The 24,447-nt window shown below is 44.3% G+C and overlaps 1 protein-coding gene across 1 annotated transcript in view; it reads left to right on the top strand.

The window, feature by feature from the left end:
* LOC147688648 (uncharacterized) overlaps positions 1 to 20,305 on the top strand; it is a 68,351-nt gene extending 48,046 nt beyond the window's left edge. The window contains exon 4 of the mRNA XM_086939811.1: positions 20,148 to 20,305. The gene's annotated coding sequence lies outside the window, so the exon portion shown is untranslated. The remainder of the gene's footprint in view (positions 1 to 20,147) is intronic.
* Positions 20,306 to 24,447: the final 4,142 nt, after the last annotated feature.

The following is a 24,447-nucleotide window of genomic DNA, read 5'->3' as shown; positions in this document are numbered from 1 at the left end:
TATCCAAACAGTAGATGTTGGGCCGACGTACGTTTCGGTGAATGTCACCTTCCTCAGGGCCAAGGACAACATGTAAGAAGATATATATATATATAACATAGATACAAATTCTCTACTTAATTTAAATCCTCTTTGGCATCCTGTTATAAAAATAGCTTGGATTTATTCAATGTTAAAGTAATATAGGTCCCTATAGAGGTATTTCGTATTTTTTGGGGGGCTGCCCTTCTCCAGCTCCTCTAAAGCTCTAGAAACCTATTTAATTTACCCCCGGCGAGTAGAGTGGTGATACAGCTCTGGCGGAATACGGTCAGACACATGGGGTGGTGCGGGACCCTAACCCAGACAACTCCTTTGTGGCATGGTCCATACATCCACCCGGTGGCGGCTCTGAGGCAATTCTGTGGGTGAGACTTAGTAGGGATATCTACCCTGGAGGATGTAATGCTGGGCGCTACATTGAAATCTTTTCAACAACTAAAAGTAGAATTCTAACTGCATAGGACACAATTTTACAAATATATCCAATTCCGCCACGCTTTGAGCCCCTTGATTCATGCTTTAGAGACCCTACCGTAATTTCACCCTCTTGAGGGTCACCTACTGATGGGGGATCTGGGCTTACATAAAATCAGGCAAATATATCAAACATTGACAACTTATACACAGATGACACTTGACAAGATCAGAAGAGCGTGGCAAGAACATATTCCTGACTTGACGGGTGATGACTGGGCTGAGGCCATTGCCAGCCCTTGGGGCGCGCTGCTGTGTCCAGACGGTACCATCTTATACTGTTGAAGTATTTACACCGTGCATACTACACACGGGCCAAACTCTGGAAGGTGGGTGTTATCCAGTCCCCTACATGCCTAAAATGTGAGAGGGAGAATGGGACATTTTAGCATACAGTCTGGAGCTGCACTACTTTGCAATCCTTTTGGCGCAAGGTATCGTCTTGTCTAAACAATGTATTATCATGGGAACTCCCACTTAACCCATGACTCTTCCTCTTGCACAGTACCAACGATATTGGAGGAAATAAGTACAAACAACATATGCTCTTCTTGGCCCTCACTATCGCCAAGTGTGATATTGACCAGCCGTGGTAGGGGACTTCCCCTCCCCCCCCACGTCTATAGGCAAATGCAAGGCTGAGCTAAACAGATGTATGGGTGCGGAGATTGCGGTGTTTCTGACCCGTGGCTGCCCCCAAAAACATAGGAAACTTTTGACCCACTAGGCGACGTATTATGGGATAGATCTTCCCCCTCTACCATCTTCAGACCCTTGACAAGAATTACTACTTATGCACACATCCACTGAACAAATTGTTCCATAACTATGTAATAGCCCATCATTTTATGAATGTATCCTTTGTACAATTACTGGAATCTAGTACAGTCTGCATTTTGTTTACGTTGTGTAACCTGCATGTTCCGCAGGCATTGCAATTGTTTTAAAACGCCGGTACTCCTGATTTATCTTATTTCTTACAAGTACTTGTAGGGCTACGGCTCAAATTTCATCAGAATAACCGAATAAAGTTTGTTATAAGAAAAAAAACTTACCATGGAAGCTCTTTCCAAATGTGCACCATACCACTAGAACGCCTGTCCCTCTTCATGCCGCTCGGAGAGAGAGCGAGAGAGTGACAGCCTCCTCCTCCTCCTCCTCTTACGCTTCTTCAAGTGCATACACTGCACCGTGACTAGAGCCTGAAGTAACCTGACCAAGTCAGGTCTCTGAGCCAATCCAGACGCTGCCTCTGCTATTACATAACATGATAGCAGCATCAGGATTGGCTCTGGCAGGCAATCTCACCGCTCATTGCTGAGACCGGGGGCTGCAACTTTGAGTCACCCCTGGCTCGCTAATTTGCAGGTAAAGAGGCCTCTAGTGCGCATGTCGGGTTGGCCGGAGAAAGGTTACAGTGCAACCCTGACGATGACTACTGTCTGTCAACATTGTTAAGCCCCACCCCCTCAGGCCTGCATGTGATGCACTCCAGAAAGGACCTGCCTTGCGCTCGATACACGTAACCTAATACTTTCTGCAACCAACCCGCGGCAGAAGCCTGACTGCAGCGGGCATTTGTAGTTTACTCACAATTAATGGGGGGGCAAAAATATGAGTGGAGCAATGCCCGAACACTCTAATGGAGGTGCTGCTGCTGCATCCCTCGACAGGTGCTTTCTTCTGGTGCTTCGGGAGTCCGGAGTGGACTTTTCTTTTTGTTGTTTGCAGTTGGGTGTCTGGTACTCCAGGTATTGGTATGCCGTGGCTCCGGTAGGTCCTGGTCCCTCCAAACTTGAGTGGTGTTACAAGGATAGACAGGTAGTAGCCAATGGACTACTTACCTTTTTTGGTGTCTACACCATCTAGTAAACACTTCCTGTGGGAAGAGGCACTACCCCCGCCCTGATAGTAGGCCTTTTCACTATCCCAAGATGGTGGAATTTCAAGAAAGGGGTTCACCTTGCCTGGTTCACCATACCTGCTTGTCTTGATGTAGGCTAAGTGGGGTCCCTCCTCCTAATCTAACAGGTAAGCTGCTGCGACAGCCTCAGTTTAACTTCTGCTTTTAATGCTCTGAAGTTTTAATTTCTGTTTTATTGTCCACTTCCTTGTCCCTACTCGCGCTTACACGTCTTTCTTGGTCTGAGGCGGCTTCAGCCGATTGAGTGGAGTCAAGGCGGGTAGGCGGATCTATCTCTCGCATCTGGCATTTCTGGCCAGTTAGCATGCTAGTTTCCTTATACTACTGCGTTTCGGCTTTCGCTGCGACCAACGACTGATATTTGCTGTTAGGTCACTGACCCCAGGGCGGGCTCTTAGACCTATAACTGCTGTAAATTTGCCTGCTCTAGCTCCCCTAATATAGGGGTCACGTGTGTGGCCAACCTAGTTCTCTAAATAATGCAGGTCCTGAAGGCCTACATGGGGTATGGTCTTCTGATCACTTTTAAAACTTTTCAATTTTTTTGTCTAAATTGTCGTTCATTTCCTAAACAACAGCAACATGTATTCAACTTTCTTTGTGATTACAAATCTGATACACTATTTCTTACTGAGACCTGGCTTCATGCAGGCTCATCGTCTGATATTATTGCGTCCTTGCCAGCCAACTTCTCCCTGGTTAAAATAGATAGCCAATACAAGCTTGGTGGAGGAATTGCTATTATTTTAAAAAATGAGTATACTTGTAAAATTGATGAACTACAAATTCCTGATTGTTAGCCTTGACATTTACACTTCCTCTGACTCCCACATTTGCGTTCTCTGGGGTGCTGATTTATCGCACCCTGGAAAATGGTGCAGCTCTTAACCTGACATTTTGGCACCCCATATCTTGCGAACATGTAATTTTTTTCTGCTTGGGAACCTCAATCTTCATTTTGGAGTATTGAATAACACTCGGTCTAGATCCTTCATTGAGAATGTGGGTGTCCTTGAGTTGACGCTGCACAACTCCTCATCTACGCATGTTACAGGGCACCTTTTGGTTCCATTTTCTCAAATATCAAGAGCTTGGCGACTTTGTTGGTCAGACCATCTCGCTGTACCATTTAAGATTAGGGTGGCCTTCTCTCTCTTTTCCACCACACGGCCTTCCATGAAAGTTAAAGCTAGGAACTTGTCCAAGCTGAACATTGCAGCACTTAATAGGCAACGACTCTGCACTAAGCTCACCATTTTACATCTTGATTTGGATCAATCTATGATCCATCATTGGTTGGAGGAGGCGATTGACACCACTCTTCCTGAATCTGCTAAAAGCATGGTTTGTATCTATCCTCCTGCCCCCTTGTTCTCTGAATCACCTAGATCCAAAAAAAAACACTGCAAAGAGTTGGAAAGATGCTGGCTGAAGTCATACGCTGTAGATGTTAAGTCAGAACAAAGAGAATCACTTAAAAGTCTACCATGCTTCTTATAAATCTGCATGTGCCTCATGCTATACAGTTAAAATTGCTAAGGCCCAGAATTGGCAGAAGGCCCTTTTTAAAGTGGTGAAAGAACTGTTGGATGTCAATCACATCCTGTCCAAGCCTTCTCTTTCCCAACAACAATGTGATGAACTAGCTCTCTTCTTCACTTACAATCTGGAAAATATTCACTCGCAGCTGGCCAAAGGTTCACTGCATTTAGCCGCTAACTCTAATGATGATCTCCCTGTTGGACAAACAAAAATGGCCAATTACTTAGCATGTAGAACAGAATGTGCTGGTAACTTAAGTGAGTGGTCTCCTCTGGATCTGCTGTCCTTTGTTGGTATCCTGTGATCAATTAAATCTGACTCTGCACTGGACTCTTCCTCCTGACAAGCTTTGCCTGCTGGACCCGCTTCGCCTAATGACAATTATGGAGGTTCTGAATTCATCTCTTAAACAGGGGCTGGTACCACAGAAATTGAAGCATGCTGTAGTCCTCCCTCTGTTAAAAAAAGCTAATTTGAATCCTGACTGTCTTTCACACTTCTGCCCCATTTCCTTATTATCTGTTAAGCATGTCAACGCTCAACTCTTATTGTTTGTTGAAGCGTACTATCCTCTCCACCCTTCCCAGTCAGGTTTCAGGGCTGGGCACAGCGCTGAGTCTGCCCTTCTGGGCGTGACAGAACAACTCAGACAATACCTGGATGAGGAAGGCATTACCACGCTTATCCTACTGGACTTGAGCGTGGCTTTTTGACACAGTGTACCACTCGATCCTGGTCCATAGGCTGGAGTCAATAGGCATGACAGATTCAGCCCTTGGGTGGCTTATCTCTTTCTTAAAGAACCAAACGTTCCAAGTTTTTTCATCCAACGTGAAGTCCCAAACACAAGCCTTGTCTTCTGGTGTCCTGCAGGGATCCATTTTAAGCCCCTTACTGTTTAACATCTACGTTCACTATTTCGCGAACCTAATAGAGAGTTGTGGACACACCCTTTTTAGGTTGAGCCTAGGCAGCCCATGTGCTGCTGCGAGGAAGGTAATATTTGCGTATGGCTTTAAAGCCCTGCCCACTCTCCGCCCATATTTTTAATACGCTTGTGTCATTGTCCTTTGTAAACGCTGGCTTCCGAGTCATTATTAGGCTTGCTAGTCCCTTCTTGGTACCGCCTTGTCTGCATTTGTTACCCCCCATAATGACTGGACCTTTTACTTGTCTTGTTACACGGTCTGCTTTATCTTGGATGTGAGCACTATTTTGATCATTGATTTGCCCCTATACTACCCACTACAGCGCAGCAAGCCGCCAGCTTTTATTTTATTTACTAATGGTGGTCCGCTTTAACTAAAGCAGCTGTTTATTTATTTATTTATTTTAGCAGCACAGTTCGCTTTAAGTATAGCATCCGCGCTTATTTAATTATTTTTTGTTCATTTACTAGCGCACATGCAACGCTTTCACATTCATGGAGGCCGCTCCCCTTTCTTTAGACAAGGCATGGGCGCTTTTACAAAAAAAATCTGTTTGTCAACTTGACAAGCAGATCTTGACAAGCAGATGCTTTTTTTTGTAATTTACTGATTCCTTAAAATAAGGATTCGGTATTTTACCGATGCCTTAAAATAAGGAATCGGTAAATTACAGATTCCTTAAAACCTGCCTCCTACATTAGAAAAGGCTAAATACCGGTCGGTAACAGGATAATTACCGATTTTCAGCCGTTACCGACCAGTATTTAACTACCTACATATGGCCCTTAGTGCCTTCTCTGAAAAGTCTACAAAATCTACCCAGGACTGACTCTGGGTTTTTCGAGTCTCCCTGATCCTGTATTCTTTTGTAGTAAGTCCAAAGCCCTAAATCAGGATACCCTTCATGTGGTCATAGGACTCGGCTTGCATTCCTGTCAGGAGTCTATCCCTGCACTTACCAGTGAATAGTTCTCAAAGGAGAGAGCTCCAATACTTCTGGCTGACCTTCCTTCCACTTCAGGCTCTCTCGTACGCTGTAAACCATTTTGTGATGTCATCACCTTTTGTATACTTTTAAACAATCCCTTTGGGGATTTCAGGGTCAAAGCTTTCCTCTCTGTCCCTAAGAATAATATTGTGGTGACCATTTATGGATCCTACACCCCAATCTGCCCTTTCTATGGTCTTTATCCTGTCCTCTAAGACTATTCTTTGGGCCAATTTTTCCCAGACAGCCCCCTCTTAGGAGAGTTCCTCAGTGTACCTTGAGCGACTTGACGAAAAAGAAGACAGTACCTCTGTGCGGACCTATATTTCTTTTAACATGGAGTATATCCAAATAGTTTTTTAGAAAGATGCCAGTGAGAAATTGTAAAAGTATTATTCAAACATTGGATATTTATTTGACTATTTTTTCATTTTCAACATTTTTCAACATTTTTCAAAAAGACATTTGTGCAAAAGTACAAAACGTTATTATACGAAACACATTTTTACATACAAATTTTAGTAATGGTCATCCTATCATTCAAAATATGCCCTCTAATAGCAGTTTATCTTAATGATCATACAACACAGACTCATACATCAGTCATACTAATTCGAGAAGATAAAAGATACAGATCTAACAACCTAAACACATAGACATAATGGTACAGGACATTGGACTGACACTAATGACTCAAGTACGCATGCGTACCACACTAAGTACACCTTTGAGCCATCATTAGTGTTAGTCCAATGTCCTGTACCATTATGTCTATGTGTTTAGGTTGTTAGATCTGTATCTTTTATCTTCTCGAATTAGTATGACTGATGTATGAGTCTGTGTTGTATGATCATTAAGATAAACTGCTATTAGAGGGCATATTTTGAATGATAGGATGACCATTACTAAAATTTGTATGTAAAAATGTGTTTCGTATAATGATAACGTTTTGTACTTTTGCACAAATGTCTTTTTGATAAATGTTGAAAATGAAAAAATAGTCAAATAAATATCCAATGTTTGAATAATACTTTTACAATTTCTCACTGGCATCTTTCTAAAAAACTATTTGGATATACTTCATGTTAAAAGAAATATAGGTCCGCACAGAGGTACTGTCTTCTTTTTCGCTTGGTTTATCTCCCCCCTCTGGGCCTTAAAGTATCTGGAAGAACCGTCTTTTCTTATACCTTGAGCGACTTGAACCATCTTCACTTGAGGCAGGTACCCTTGGCATAGTGGGTCGTTGTGGAGGTATGGTCTCCTCTACTTTGAGTTGAGGTATATTCAAATTATCTTCCTCACTCACTGCCCTGGTTCTCCGGGTCAGTGGCATCATCAGTAGGATGGGTCAGCTCATACTCTGCCAACAGCTTCTGAAGCATTACAGTGGTAGGGTTTGAGCCTGTTTTTATTTTTTAACCTTTGCAGAGGGTCCTTAGCTGCTTAAAGGTAAGCTGCAGATTAGTGGTAAGGTACAGCTCCTTAGCCACAAACCTTTCAAGATCCATTATCACACTAACGTTGGGACCTTTTTGAAGCTAGAAAACTCCTAATACAAGTGTTCTTAGTCCTAACTATAGTAAATGTTTAAATCGTAAACCAATCCAATCCAAAAATTCTTTATTTCGGTCATTTAGACCATAAAAGATGCAATACAAGACACAATAAAATCAAAACAGTTCATACAATTGTTTTCCCAACAAGTCCAGGCATAAAAGGGGTTAAAAGACAGTTCATGGCATTGTCCACACATTGGAGGTTTTTTTTCTTCCTTATCTGCCACATAACCATTAGGAATTTTGCAACCGCAAACACAATATGGGGCAAAGTACTGGTTTTCAACAGTCTATACGCTTGCAGCTAGTTCCTAAATCCCAGATTTCTGCAAAGCGGCGCCAGCCAATATTTTCTGGGTTTGTTATAGGCAGGACAGACAAACATGATGTGGGTACCATCTTCCTCAAAAGAGTTATAGCTTGGACAAATTTTGTCATTACCCTTTAGCCATTTACAAGTGAAGGTTTTGATGGGCAGAGTGCCTAACCTCCACTGTATAAACAATTTTCTCGCTAAAACGGGAAAAATAAAATCCATAAAACTTTCAAATTCATAGGAATTTTTGGATTCCAGGAAACGATCAGTTAAAGTGCCACTATTTTGTGCAGATAAAAGCAGTGTTAATTTTTTTTCCTTGTGGGTTTGTACCAGTCTTTTGCGGGAAATCATTCGGCAGCCTTGTTCAGGAACCTCCCATAACTCAGACAAATTCAAGGAGTGCAGTTCTTTTTTTACAAAGGCAAGCCAAGGAATCCTGTCGCGTTGGTTCAAGTTCATGACATGAATGAGGTCTTGCCTATAATGAACGAGTTCGTTGGTAGACCAAAGCCTATTCCAGAACCTCAATGGCTTTGACTCTAGCTCCTCGGCAATGGAAGGGAGGCCCATGTCTAGTCTTAGGGGCAGGAGCGGTGTGCCTCGAGGAAGAGCCAATCATAAACAGTTTTAAACTTCAGGGACTTAACCAAGGCCCTAACAGCTAATTTGGGAAATTTAGGGAAAAAAAACTGACCATTTGAAAAAAATAAAATTGAACTGAAGTCAATTTTTGCATTTAATAATGTAGTCACTTATTGACCTTGTGGTATCAGCAAACGCAAAGTTGTAGACTCCACCACTGATCTACCAATGTAGGAAACTAGGTCTCTATATAGTGTACCAAAACGAAGTACACTGTGCAAAGTGTCCAGTGGTCCCCAATTGTTTGACGAAGGGTAAAGTAGATAATATTCTTTGGTGGTAGTGTGGGCAAGAAGTTGGGCTTAGCAGACGGTAGTGCTAAGCATTTGTTGTACTCACAGAGGCAATAAATGAAACGCACTCAAAGAATAAATCTGAGACCAATTTAGAAAAATAACACATCTTTTTATGTATGTTTCAAACTCAAGAACTTAATTTCAAGGTAATTCCAATTTTCGATTAAAAAATATGCACAGATAAGTAAAGCGTTTAAACCTGTGCGCTTTTATTCACAATGCAATTCGATTGGAGGAAAAGTCAAAGATGAATAAAGGTATGCACAGTCGGTTTCATGGGGTTCACCTTCGAGGATCGGAGTAGTAGTGGGCCAATGTTCAAAGTACTGCAAGCAGTTCTTCAGGAACTGCCCGGCTTCTAACGGGAGCAGGATGCTGGTAGCTGGCGCGCTGCGGACAAGGGGGGTGCCTGAAAGAGGCTGCACAGGGGTACTTGCGGGCAAATTTGAGGGCTCCAAAATGGGGGCTGATGTCACAAGGGGTCTTGGAGCATGGGTGCACTGCTGGTTTGTCGGGACCCAGGTCGGGGAGCTCGGGGCAGAGATGTTTGGTCGCCTGGGCTGGGTGCGTAAAGATGCACCTCACAGTCTAGGACAAACAGCTGGTAGGGGCAAAATCAAAGCAGCTGGGCCACTATCTAAGTCGGGCTGGACACTCGCGGTCGGTGTTTTGTGCAGGGTGTCCGGGAACCCTGGGGGGTGGTGCTGCACAGCTTTGGTTGGCCCATGTGTCTTCAGACTCAATGGGGAGACAGATCAGACTTTTCAGAGCACGATTACCTCCTCCTGGTCGACTGCAGTGTTGGTCGAACCAGGAAGCTGCAATCCGGTGGACTGGACACTCCTTGTCGGTGCCTACGGACTTCTGAGGAGTAGCTCCTCTACTCCAAGGGAGACGTTCGTTGTTGGTTGAAGTAAGGCTTTGGTAGTTCCCCAGCTTGCAGGGCAAGTCAATCTGTCGAAAGAGAAATGAGGACGACAGGTCATGCTTAAGTCCAAAGTTCTGATGCAGTTCTCACCAGGCAGTAACCCTTCTTCGTCCTTCTTCTGTTAGTACGTCGAATCTGAGTTCTTGGGTTCAGGGGTGCCACCTAAATACTTAATTTAGGGGCATTATGGGGAGTGGCAGGTAGTAGCCAATGGGCTACCTACCTTTAGGGTGTCCACCCTCTATATGACCACTTCCTGTGGGAAGTGGGCATAACCCTGACCCTAGAAGGCTAATTCCTGCCAAAGCGTCATGGAGGAATCTTGAACGTGGGGTCCACATCAGCTGGCCAGCCCCAGTGGTGTTGCTGGCTCAATGTGGGCACATCTCCTAATCTAATTAATTATCCCACCTGTCTTGCCACCAAAAACTGGGGCCGGACAGGGGGTGGGCACCACCACTTTCTAGAGAGGCCTGGGGTTGCATAACCGAGGCGGCAGGGCCTTTGAAGCTTCCCAATCTTGAATGTCCATCCTGCTTGGAGGAGATGTGAGCATCTCCGCCCAAAGCAGGCTTTGTTCCTGTCCTTTAGCCCGAAGGCTCTCACCTCAAGAGGTCAGAAATCTGTTGAGACCAATCAGTCAACACACAATCAGTCAACACACTAGTAGTCAGTAGGTTTCAGGGGACACCTCTAAGAGCCCTTTGTGTGCATTTAATAATAAATCCAACACGGACATCCGTGTGAGTTTATTAAGACAAGGTATTTGGTACCAAACGCCTTGGGGTACAGTGAAGACATCATATAGCTGGGGAACTCGCAATGGCGAGTGTCCGACCCATATACTCGTTATGGCTTCCCTGTTTACTGGTAATATCTAAGGGTGAACTTAGATATTACCATGACATATCCACTCTCGAAGATATGCCCTCACATGGGTATAGTGTACCCTACCTTAGGGTTGTAAGTCCTGCCTTAGGGATGACTTGCCTTTAGTATATATAGTGCTGACAGGCATGGCACCCAGGGATGTGTGCCATGTCGACTCTTCGGTTATCTTAGCACCAAGACACGCAGGCTGCAATGGTAGTTTGCATGAGCCTGGTGAGGGGTCCCTTCGAGTGGCAAAATCCGTGCTGTAGCCCTGTGGACCCTCTTTAGGTCTAGTGACCTAGGTACCACTTACAAGGGACATACAAGGGATCCCAAAGGGTTTTCAATTGTGGTACAGTTTATGGAAAGAACACTAGTGCAGGGGACCTGGTTAGCAGGAACCCAGCACGCTTTCAGTCAAAATTGCACCAGATACCAGGCAAAAAGTGGGATGGTAACCATTTCAAAAGGGGCACTTTCCTACTCTCCAAATTTGCTCTAAATGGCAGCGTAACTTCATTCAACTTTCATCATATCTGTTCTGAAGTTGGCACCAATATAATCCAGATATTGTGATAGCACCAGAACGTATTTCTTTGCGTTGATCAGGACCCAAATCTCTCTAACCTAACTCTTGGCAGATTTTCCTTGTATATTTCACAGATTGAGAGTTGGATCTTTCCTGAGTCAAAAGGTCATCAAGATAAGTGTAAGCATTCATTACCTTGTTGTGAAAGAGAGGGGAAACATCCTTTACAACGCAACCATTACATCGCACTACACTTACAATGCAGTCATTACATCGCAACATCCTTTACATCGCATGACACTACATCGCATGACACTACATCGCATGACACTACATCGCATGACACTACATCGCATGTCACTACAACGCAGGCATTACATTACCATTACAATGCATACCATTACAACACAGAGTACCCCTACACTATCCAAAACCTACCCTACTGTTGCACCCCCTGGAGTTAGAATAGTAATTTTTACCCCTACACTATCCAACACTTACCCTACTGTTGCACCCCCTGGAGTTAGAATAGTAATTTTTACCCTTATACTATCCAATACTTACCTGAAATGCAATGTAATGGTATGCGTTGTAAAGGTATAATGCGATGTAATGGAATGCGTTGTAAAGGTAGTTTCTAAAAATGCGATGTAGTGTCATGCGATGTAATGGAGTGCGTTGTAAAGGATGTTACGATGTAAAAACTGCGTTGTAAATGCATGCATTGTAAATGAAGAAAGCTGCAGAGAGGTCTATAAAGGCTGTGTAAATATGTCCCTTCTTGGCCACCGAATAGTTAGCCATTATCAGACTTAGGTTTAAACACTGATCAATGGTCCCTCTACCTCTTTTAAATCCATACTGCACTGGGATCAATAGATTATGATCCTCTGCCCAGTCCTCTAGCCTTTTGAACAATAGTCAGCCCATTCATTTTCCTGTCCCATCTAGCAGTGAGATTTGCAATTGTAATTACAGGGCAGTCTCTTGTCTCCCTTTTTAGGTCTCGGCTAACGTAGGCTGCGCACATGCGCAGTCTCGCTGGTGAGATTTAATGAGTTAGAATACGTTTCACTAGCGAGGTTAAGCCCCGACCCTCTTTTCCATTGGCTGCCGTCACCGTTCGTGCTAAACGGTGGCCAGCCATTGGAAAAGAGGTCCCAGTGACGTACTCTTTTCTCTTTTAGAGCCGTCCCATTTGGACTGCCTTCCTTGATTTACGTGTGTGGTAAAAGGTTTGTTATCTTCTTTATGGGGCGAAACAGATGGCCCTATAAAGAAGATAAACCTTTTACGCCAGCAGGAAGTCCGGCTGAGGCCATCCAAGTGGGACTGCTCTACCAGAGAATAGTCTGTGTCATAGCGAGTGCTTGTTTACTATCTCCTTCCGAAGTCTCTTCCCAAAACAAAAACACATGTAACCATTTTATTCTCCCACTCTATTTACACTGGCGTTTGTATTGTATTCGGTATTTGTCCTTCGGTGTTTGTGCTGCACATGCAGCAGAGAGACACTGCAGGTTGTGCGGCACGTACAGCAGAGGGACAGAGGGACACCCCAACTTGTGCTGCACGTGCAGCAGACCGACAGAGGGACACTGCAGCTTGTGCTGCACGTGCAACAGAGGGACACTGCAGCTTGTGCTGCACGTGCAACAGAGGGACACTGCAGCTTGTGCTGCACGTGCAACAGAGGGACACTGCAGCTTGTGCTGCACGTGCAACAGAGGGACACTGCAGCTTGTGCTGCACGTGCAACAGAGGGACACTGCAGCTTGTGTTGCACGTGCAACAGAGGGACACTGCAGCTTGTGTTGCACGTGCAACAGAGGGACACTGCAGCTTGTGTTGCACGTGCAACAGAGGGACACTGCAGCCTGTGCTGCACGTGCAACAGAGGGACACTGCAGCGTGTGCTGCACATGCAGCAGAGGGACATTGCAGCTTGTGCTGCACGTGCAACAGAGGGACACTGCAGTTTACGCTGCACATGCAGCAGACGGACAGAGGGACACTGCAGCTTGTGCTGCACATGCAGCAGAGGGACACTGCAGCTTGTGCTGCACATGCAGCAGAGGGACACTGCAGCTTGTGCTGGACGTGCAGCAGAGGGACGCTGCACGTGGGGCAGACGGACAGAGGGACACCGCAGCTTGTGCTGCACGATCAGCAGAGGGGCAGACACTGCAGCGTGTGCTACAAATGCAGCAGAGGAACACTACAGCTTGTGCTGCACATACAGCAGAGGGACACTACAGCTTGTGCTGCACATACAGCAGAGGGACACTGCAGGTTGTGCGGCACGTACAGCAGAGGGACACCGCAACTTGTGCTGCACGTGCAGCAGAGGGACACCGCAGCTTGTGCTACAAGTGCAGCAGAGGGACACCGCAGCTTGTGCTACAAGTGCAGCAGAGGGACACTGCAGCTTGTGCTGCATGTGCAGCAGACGGACAGAGGGACACTGCAGCTTGTGCTGCACCTGCAACAGAGGGACACTGCAGCTTGTGCTGCACATGCACCAGAGGGACACTGCAGCTTGTGCTACACATGCAGCAGAGAGACACTGCAGCTGGTGCTGCACGTGCGGCAGATGGACAGAGGGACAATGCAGCTTGTGCTGCACATGCAGCAGAGGGACACTAGCTTGTGCTGCACGTGCAGCAAACAGACAGAGGGACACTGCAGCTTGTGTTACACGCACAGCAGAGGGACACTGCAGCTTGTGCTACACGTGCAGCAGAAGGACGGAGGGACACTGCACCTTGTGCTGCACGTGCAGCAGAGGGAAGGAGGGACACTGCCGCTTGTGCTCCATGTGCAGCAGAGGGACACCGCAGCTTGTGTGGCATGTGCAGCAGAGGGAGAACAGAGCTTGTGCTGCACATGCAGCACAGGGAGTTGTTTCAGGGAAGAATTAAGCAATTTGAGAAGAAGATTAATAAATAGGGGTTACCAAAAAAATACTTTAGATCAAGCCTCAAATAGAGTAAGTCAGATTCAAAGGGATACCACGTTAGCACCAAAGATTAAATCGAAACAAAGAGATCACTGGCATTCGTGACAACCTATAATTCTCCGAGGGACAACATTTATAAGGGTCTAACCAAAAATTGGCACATGCTTAAAGGGTTCCAGGTCTACTCATTAGCATTGGGGATAAACCCAAAGTAGTTTATAAAAGGAGCCCCACAATAGGCAATTTGATAATAAGAAATTATATGGAGCCACCAAAAAGTATTACGATTGGGTGGATGCTTACACCGCTGACGGGCTTTTACGTTTGTGGGTCCTGCAGTATCTGTAATTTGGGCATAAATCGGACAAAGGAATTTCGTTATAATACTGACAGATGTTATTAGATCAGGGAATTAATAAATTGCAACAGCACTGGGGTGATTTATGTGATCATCTGTGCCTGCAGTAAAATATACATCGGAAGTACAAAAAGAACTTTAAAAATCAGGATTCAAGAGCACAAACGAGCAATAATGAATCGTGATCCCAAATCCCCCATCTTTCAACATATTAAAGAGAATCATGATACACTGAAGGATTTCGGGTTTCATGGGATTCAGAGAATTGAACATAGAGTCAGAGGTGGGGATTGGGAACTTCAAATTAGACAGCAAGAAGCACGGTGGATTAGCTGGTGAAGAGCGGTAAAACTAGGTTTAAACCGATTCTGAGTTACATCATTTCCTACAGTAAAAAGTGAATTTTAATATGCAGGTTTTGTAACGTAGGAACCACTACAACTACAGTTTGAGAAGTAAGTGTTGAAATATAAACACTATAGGATTGAGGGAACGTGTTCATTGTAAGTGATTTGAAGGGTTAGTGTAAAACAGTAGTTGTAGTCGTGGATCTAGATCAGTGTTCTTCAATCTGTGGGGCGTGCCCCACTGGGGGGGGAGGGGGGGCGCAACACCTTTCCAGGGGGGGCGCGCACTCCACTTCATTTTGACCTATGTGCCCTGCATTCGTCTGTCTGTCCGTGCAAGTCTTCTTGAAGCACTCGGACTCCGGTATGTGGAAGGGGGAGGGGGGGGGAGATCGATAGCGCAGGAGGTGCCCGTTCTTTTGTTATGTTAACTCTCCCAGGAGGGGGTTAATCACAGAGCTGACAGCTTCAGCTGCAGTGGGACACGCTTTTGGTTTTTAGCAGAGGAGACCCCGCGCCTCCCACTGCACCTGAAGCATGTCAGCTCTGTGAATTAACCCCCTCCTGGGAGAGTTAGCTCTTCCCAGAACGGAGACAAAGTTTCCAGGGACATAATGCTCAGTTTACTTTCTCTTGTATTTGTTTGCTCATGATTGTCACTTTTGCCTCATGTAATTTAGCGTTTGCTTTTTTAATTTGTTCACTTGTAATGTTCTCTCATGTATCAGTTCTGTTCCTATTGTGAAGCGCTCTGTCCCCTTCTGGTAAAGTCTGCGCTATATAAAAACGCATAAATAAATAAAGGGGTTGGGTGGGGGGGACTGAAAGTGCCAGCTCTATTCTACAGTCTTGCCTCATGACCTTGAATCATTTTAAAACACAATGTTGTAAATCTCGTTTTTCAACCATTCATTTTTAATGTGTAAAAGTCTATTACATACATTTTACAGACAAAATGTGTTTATGCGTCATGCGACTTCCATATAAAAAGTTTATTTTAGATCAATACATGACCTCACATATGAGAAATAGAAGGTGGTGACAGATTATTTACAGTAATATTAGTGAACTGCTGTTGTGTCACATACTGAAAACACACATCACTATCCCTGAATATCCGATGTACACACATTTAGTATTTGACCAAAGAAGGCATGAAAGAGCAGAGACTTGATCATAAAATCAAAGCTGGTCCGAACAGGGGCCCCAAAAATACATTTGGCCCACAGGCCCCAAAATCCTTAAAATGTCCCTGAAAGTTTATTTTAAAATTACACAGGCAGGCTTATAAATAGGGCTCCCGGTTTTATGGTATTTATTTTTTGACCATTTCCGTCTGTATTTATCCATATTTTTTTGGGGGGCATTTTTTCTGTATTCAGCCACATTTATTTTTGCCACACGCAAAAGACGCCACTACATCTAGTATTTTTCTGCATTTATTTAAATTGACAATGCACACCAGCGCCGGGTTGTTATTGGTCAACACAATACATTCATCTGAAAACTTTGCCATTGTAGTACAAGCACATGTGCATTTCCAGAGACTTAGCAGACATTGAGGCTCTTTCTGGTTTGTTAATGAAATGAAGACCACTGAAAACCCGTTCAATATTTACTGATGACACTGGAACGGCTCCTCTGAACCCTGCTAACAACTGGTGGCTATGGGAGGGACTGCTTGTCCTCACTTCTACCAAATCAACAATGTGCAGGTCAGTTTAGACAGAAAATGAAGGTGGGCAAGTATAGCATGCAATGGGTATGACTGTGTGCTACCCAGCAATGTGAGGTGAAAGGGCCACTTTAATTCTGCTATGAGATCGCACCTTCCATGCTGTGCACATTCATCAGATGGCATTCAAAATGTTACTCTCAAACACAGCATGATTTTGTATTGCAATGAAAAAAAAGGTCACCAATGTATTACTCCTCTCTTTCTTCCCCCAGTCTAAAAAGGTTAATGTAAAACATATGCACTTTTGAACTCAGCAGAAAATAAACCAATCTGTGCACGTGTATTGCAATGCGGTTCATCAAATGTAATCGTTATGCCTGTTTATATTTTAAAACCCGTCTGGAGCTGATGGTGTTTTCTCTGTTCACTTCATAGAGGCTGTGGAAGTTCCATTTCCAACAACAAACTAAATTACAGAAATGTATTTTACATTTCATATTTATTATGCAAGATTATTATTATGAAGTAAAACGTGTATATGGCAAAGAATCATGTTTGATTGCCTAATCACTTGTGTGATTTTATGTAAGGAAATGTACCCCCCCCCCAAATTCTGGGGCTTAATCACTGGCCTCTCTAAGCTGCTTCTCTCTGTCCCTCTGCAGCCTCGGGCTCCTGCCCTCCCTCCCCCACCCCACGTAGGCAGCACCAGCTGTTTGCATCCCCGGTGTTCATTTTGGTTTTTCTTGTGATTGCATTTTTATTAGTCTTAGAAAAGTAACAAAGTCATATCTTTTAAGATTAAAAATGCAATCCCAAGAAAAACCAAAACGAACACCGGGGATGCAAACAGCTGGTGCTGCGTGGGTGGGGGCGGGAAGGCAGGAGCCCGAGGCTGCAGAGGGAGAGAGAGAGAGGCAGGAGCGGCATTTAAGGCTATCGATCTGTCCACATAATAGGGCACATACAGGTGCCTTGAAAGTGCAAATGGTGGCGGGCTGGCGCAGGCTAACTCCGGCGGTGGAGTCCTGGATCCCTGGAAGGCTAGAGGTATTAGCACGCCCACACTGACTCTTCTAAACAACCGGGATTGTCTCAGGGTCACTTGAAGACCCTGAGCCAATAGGTCCACAGTACGTCACTGCAAAGGAATTCCCAGAATCTGAGCAGGGCACGGCAACTCTGAACAAAGGCAGCAGCGCGGCAAAATTGACTTTTTTACTCGTATTTTTCCGCTTTTACATATAAATACAGACAAAGGAAAAATACTTTTCCGTCTGTATTTATATGTAAAAATCTGTAAATATGGAAAACCGGGAGCCCTACTTATAAATAAGAATTATGTATTCATTTGAGCTGTGTAATAAGCCTCTGTCATTTCACCACACCCACCTACTCACAAACCTGCAGTTTACTAAGCACTCTTATTGTATTGAATGTTATTCGCTGAATATGCCCGGAATGTGCGCGTGGCTTCTGTCAGGGGGTGGGGGGGCCCAACATCTAAAAAAATCAGCTGGGGGGGCTCAACCTACAAAAGTTTGAAGACCTCTGATCTAGATCATCTGTAAGGGAATAGAAAGTTATTTGCATCCTCATAAATTTTACTGGTAACAAACTATTAAAACCTGTGGAGGTGATCTATTATCTTACTCCTGCTTAAGTTGCAAAGTATAAGTGTACGGAAATTTGAATTGGTGTAATGGATTTTGCGCATGGATCATATGAATACATAACTAAGTGAGGTGTTGTTTTTCTTATACACACCTCGTGGTACAGAGCAGTGTAGAGTGAGCTTTTTTAGAATTAGGTAAAGACCTCCATAGAAAGGTGTATGAATGTGAATAGAAGTTTAGGATAAGTGGTATAAGTTGCAATACTGAGGGTCTTTTGGATATGGGATATTTGTTATCAAGTAGGGAAGGATTTGTTATTTTTTGATTTGATAAAAGACCTTATCTTAATTGTCAACATACTTGTGGATGTAGAAATTTTAGATTGTTTACCGTGATTACATATTGCTGAGAAAGGCCGGTGATGACCAATGGTTTTGTTTTTTAGATACAGGATATACTTGGTGAAGTCAACAATGTCGTATTATTGTTTTCTAGACACTAAAAGAGTTGTGTTTTTTATGGTTAACACATATGGACGTTTTGAACTGTTACGATGGGACGAAACACCACTCTTAGATATGAGTGGAAATGGGTTTCAAACAGTCTAATCTTGAATGCACTACACGCAGACAGGCAAGAAAAGTTGCTTAAGGATTGGCTATGCGGACCAAACAGGAAATGTTTGGAGTCTTTCCGGTACGAGAGAATGGGGGAAAAGTTATTTGATTGGTTAATACATGAGACAGGAAAGAGATGAAGTGTTTCTGGTATTCCGGGAAACCGAGGACGTGTATTACCATAAACATAGTGGAGTGCGGACCAGAGAGGAAACCTGGGATGAGTAATTGAATACAATTGAGACGGAGAAAGGTCGCAAGGTGATTGGCCAATAGAGACCTTAAATAGCTCTGTTCACGGAGGGGAAGTTACGGCGGGATTTATCGAACCTAGCTGTCATGGAGTGAGGACGTACTACATGGACGGGATGAAAAATAAGGTGAGATTATGAGGCTTGAGAATGAATATGAGATGAAGGGATTTTAGTTAAATGAGACCTAAATAATTGGGTTTTTTTGGGTAAATGTTCAGGCTACCACTGCTGGCATAACTGATTAAGGATTATTAAAGAGGCAGCGGAGTGGGATTAACCGGTAATTATTCAACACTTAAAGATTTCAGTTCATAGGAGTGAACTTTAGACTGAGGTGAGATGTGGTTGCAGTGTGGATAATATTCAGGATTTATAGAAATGCGCTAAATTTGATGTGTGTTTGGGCATCAGTTGAAAGCTAACGTCTCCAATTTTAATGGAAACTAGCTAAGGGAATTTCAGCAGTGTCTTTTTTTTGGGTACATTCTAAGCGACAGCATCAATCACATTGGGTTAGATGTAAGCTGAAATTGGACCAATGGAAGAGTGCAAGTCTTGAATTAGGTGAGAAGAAGTTTACCATATTAACGAGTTCTTGAGCTTATGGCTTTAAAAATCACATTGCATCCTAAAATATGATTCCTCTCTTTTAGATAACAGGATAATTCCTTTAAACATTAAGAACCTGGAGTATATGTTTTTCTTTTATGGGCGGAAGTTATTTTGGAAAAGAATAGGACAAATAAGACTAATATTTTTGAAATAGGTGAGTCTAGGATAAAGACAGAGAATGCTTTTGTCGACAAATCGGGGTCATGAGGACTAAATGTTAATTTCTTCTGTATATATAACAGGTACAACTATTACTCACTGGAAACAAGATTTATGAACTGAAGGGTAAAAAAAACGCCTGGCATATCATCAACTAGGATTGTTAATAGAGGCGAGAAGACCTTTTAAGATCAAGGAGTAGGAATCATGTGGGTGAAGAGTGGAGCATAATTTCTAGGTTGGCATGTTTATAGCTCACTAATAGGATATTCGGAGATTCAAATATATGTACCAAATGGCGATGAGGATTCCCAGTCCACCGCTGAGATGTTTTTTGTTTGGAATTAGTAATATATAGATTGTTATATAGGCAGGTTACAATTTATTGGTATCTGTAGAATGGTATATAGACAGGCTTCCCGAATTTCAGTTGATTATGGGTGTGTAGTAATTTTTTGTATAGTTCTTTGATTGTAATTTCCACTTTTTCTCTTATTTACAGCCCTGATGATGTCCCGGATGGGACGAAACGCGTAGTCTGTGGAATATTGTTGACTGTACGATATATGTTTGTATATATTCTATGAACATCCTCAAGGTGGATATCTTCATCAAATGGAATGAAATACCTCAATAAAAGAACTGAACAAAGAATTTGAAGGAAGCTTGTATGGACCCTTTTTTTTAATTCTCCTTAAACTGCATATCATTTGATATCATTGTATACTCAGACGCTCCTTCGATTTGTGTTTAAATTTAGGTTTTTAAGCAGTTATGTGTCTGCAAAAACATGAAGTACCCAAATGCTTCTGTCACAATGGTTCCCAAATGCACCCAGACTCACAGTGTGATTCTAGACAAGCAACACAATCCTTTGGACTTTACCAAAACACATTTACTAGTCTGGAAGAGGTAAGGTGACTGCACACATTCCACATATTTTAGTACTGCACTTTAGTGTGGAAGCCTGACTCATTATGCAAATACATAAGCAATGACTGGTTTCTAATTCTACAAAAATTTGAGAACCGGATAGGTTTTTAAGCAGTTATGTGTCTGCAAAGACATGAAGTACCCAAATGCTTCAGTCACAATGGTTCCCAAATGCACAGACTCACAGTGTGATTCTAGACAAGCAAGACTACTCCCTGCACTTTAGCAGGAGAAACACATTACTCTTATTAAAAACAAAGGCACCACATACAACCCCTCACAAATTAATAACTCACCTTTCAAATTGATCTGTAGATTAAGAAGTGTGTCGGTCACATACCAGATTTTCTTATTCAGAATCTCTGTACTGTACTGCTCTTAGCAAAACCAAAAAATGGCAAACTTTCTCTCTCATTCTGCACACATATACATGCAAACATCAAATCACATTGCTTCCCACGTTAATTCAAAAGCTAACCCACATTTCTATTGGTTAAACATTTCAACCCTTTCCAATTGACATAAGTTTGAACCCTACCCCCAATCTGCTTACTGCCTGTTACCATAGTAACAGTACATGGAACACTCAACTGAGCATACAGGTCACAAGTTCAGCACACAATGTTGCTAATCCAAACAGCAAGTGTGCTTGCCTTTTCAAAATATCGCCTTATCCTATGTAATGTTCCTTTCAAACAGTTTTTGTTAACCATTAAGAAACATGCTTTAAAAAAACAGAAACATGCACCCTTCTTTTCAGTCTAGAATGTTCTCAAACAGCCAATCATTTCTCTTTATTTTTCCAAAACTGCATCTAATCCACCATTTTAGAAAAATCTTAGTTTTCAAACTGCCATTTCACATACAGACACCTCCTGAGTGCATCCAGACCTCCTTTCAAGATGCTTAGAGTATGGATTGTGGGACACAGCTATATTTTCTGGAGCCAAAGGTATGCAGAAAACAGAGGCATTGGCAAAGACCTAGCTTTGCCAAATGTAGACATTAAATGGATTGGACAGAGAGGATTAAAGTGGCACCAATTCTTGGTCCCTTGGTCCCAATTCTTGATCCCCTCTGAGGCGGAAAGCCGGAGGTTTTTGCTAAAGCTGCATTATTTTAAAAAAAACTGTCACAAATAACTTGCTTTTAACTTCACAAAAACGCTCTTGCTCACCTGATAATTGAAAGCGCTGCTGCTACGCGCTCGCTCACTCAGACCCCCACCTTCAGGGAAACGACATCAGCGCCAGCGCGCCAAAGGCGGAGCCACGCCCACTGCGAGGCCACGCCCATCGACCACTACTTAAACGCTTGAAAAGCGCAACGACTCCATTCTTGATCCCCTCTGAGGCGGAAAGCCGGAGGTTTTTGCTAAAGCTGCATTATTTTAAAAAAAACTGTCACAAATAACTTGCTTTTAACTTCACAAAAACGCTCTTGCTCACCTGATAATTGAAAGCGCTGCTGCTACGCGCTCGCTCACTCAGACCCCCACCTTCAGGGAAACGACATCAGCGCCAGCGCGCCAAAGGCGGAGCCACGCCCACTGCGAGGCCACGCCCATCGACCACTACTTAAACGCTTGAAAAGCGCAACGACTCCATTCTTGATCCCCTCTGAGGCGGAAAGCCGGAGGTTTTTGCTAAAGCTGCATTATTTTTAAAAAAACTGTCACAAATAACTTGCTTTTAACTTCACAAAAACGCTCTTGCTCACCTGATAATTGAAAGCGCTGCTGCTACGCGCTCGCTCACTCAGACCCCCACCTTCAGGGAAACGACATCAGCGCCAGCGCGCCAAAGGCGGAGCCACGCCCACTGCGAGGCCACGCCCATAACGACCATTATAAATGTGTCGACCTACCCAGCGCAGCGGACGAGCGCAGCGGGAGCGCCGTTTGCGCGCCGAAGGCGCGCCTAAGGCAAGCCCGTCTTCGCCCGTCCGCGCACGACCGGGCCGAGGGCCAGAACCCCTGCCTAATTCCCTCCACTCATCCATAAGGTACTCCCGCAGAGACCTATTGAGCCTTAGACCTCCCCCTCCGTCCTGCGATTACATCCATAATCTCATGGGACCCTTCACCGGTTGCTCCTTATGCAAACCAACGCAGCTCACGCTACCCGCTAGACCCAGCAAACCTGCCACCCTTAACTTTGCCTCCCTGAACTGCCGCTCACTTCCCAAACACGCGACTCAGATTGCGGACACTATTGAGGACCATGGAATTGATATATTGTTCCTCACGGAAACGTGGCTCGGCCCTCACTCACAATCTGACATGGTCCTAGCAACCCCTCAAGGCTACTGTATTCAATCCTTACCCCGTCCTCTAGGTAGAGGAGGCGGGATAGCCATTATCCATTGAGAACACCTTCACCTCAAAACCTACGACGCACAGATCACCGACGCAGAAAGCCTACAGTTTTCCGTCACACTCAACCCAATCACCTCCCTTACAGGACTCCTCATTTACCGTCCTCCCGGTACTCCGGGTCCCTTCACCTGTTCGCTTCTGGACCTAGTCACAACCCAAGCCCACTCTTTCTCTAACTACATGATAGTTGGAGACCTGAATATCCACCTTGAAGACCGGGCCAACTCGGTAGCCCTTGATCTGATTCAAGATCTAGCGGCTCTCGATATCCGTTTATTAAACTCCGGAGCCACCCACACCAAGGGCCACCTTCTAGACCCCGTACTTACCAACTCGCCCTCAATGCTAGCAAAGGAGGCCTTGCCCCTTCCCTGGACAGACCACTTTCTGGTCCCTTTCCAATTACCGGGAGCCTCCACGAAAAACCGTACACTCCCTTCCTTTAGTAAGGATAGGACCTGGCCCAAACTTTCCACGGACGAATGGGCTCAGACCCTGGAAAAAAACATCCCTGCTCAGACCGAAGACCCAAATACAGCTGATAGAAGATTCAGAGATTGGATTACCGTCTCCCTAGACCGTATACTCCCTCTCAGAAATAGGGAAAATAAAAACGACAAGCGTGGCTCAGCACCATGGTACTCCACAGAGCTAAGAACATTGCGCAAAAACTGCAAAAAGGCCGAACGTCTCTGGAGAAAGACCTGGCAACATGCCAACAAAGAAACCTATCAGTCTGCGGTCAAAATTTACAAAGAGGCTATCAAATCAGCCAAAGCTTCCTACTATAACTTACGTATACAAAAAGCATCCAATTCAGCCCGAGAATCTTTCTTGATCGTCAAAGAGCTGACCAAGGTCCCCACCACCTCCCCCTCCAATACACCCAAAGTTGACAGAAGTAACGAGTTGGCCAACTTCTTCAACGAGAAGATTACCCGTATCCTGGCCTCCCTCCCTCCCCCCAGCCTTCCCAGTTTCACGGAAAGGAGTACTGCTCCGGAACCAACTGAAAGCACCTGTCGCCCTTCGCTCAAGACTTTCCGACCTGTCACCCCCGCAGAGGTCGAGCGAACCCTTGTAAAAATGAAAAGTGGATCTCCTCTGGACCCAGCCCCTATCAGGTTCCTCAAGACAGTAGCCTCAGTAATTGTTCCTACCATTACGGACCTTATCAACTGCTCGTTTTCCCATGGAACCGTCCCCGACAGCTGGAAGAGTGTTGTGGTCAAAGCACTCTTAAAAAAACCCCAGCTAGATCCATCGGACCTATCCAACTATAGGCCAATATCCCTACTCCCTGGCATTAGTAAAGTCACAGAGAAATTAGTAAACTCCCAATTATCTCAGTTCCTTGAAACGAACAAACTACTCAGACAATCACAAACCGGATTTCGCCCAGGCCACGGTACGGACACCGCACTGCTTGCAGTGATTGAAGAGGCAAGGGGCTTACTAGATTCAGGAGGATCAGTGGCAGTGATCCTCCTGG

This window comes from Lissotriton vulgaris, chromosome 10 (assembly GCF_964263255.1).
Source record: "Lissotriton vulgaris chromosome 10, aLisVul1.2, whole genome shotgun sequence".
Lineage (NCBI taxonomy): Eukaryota > Metazoa > Chordata > Amphibia > Caudata > Salamandridae > Lissotriton > Lissotriton vulgaris.
Note: the sequence above shows the minus strand (reverse complement) of the source record. Positions and strands in the feature narration are given on the sequence as shown.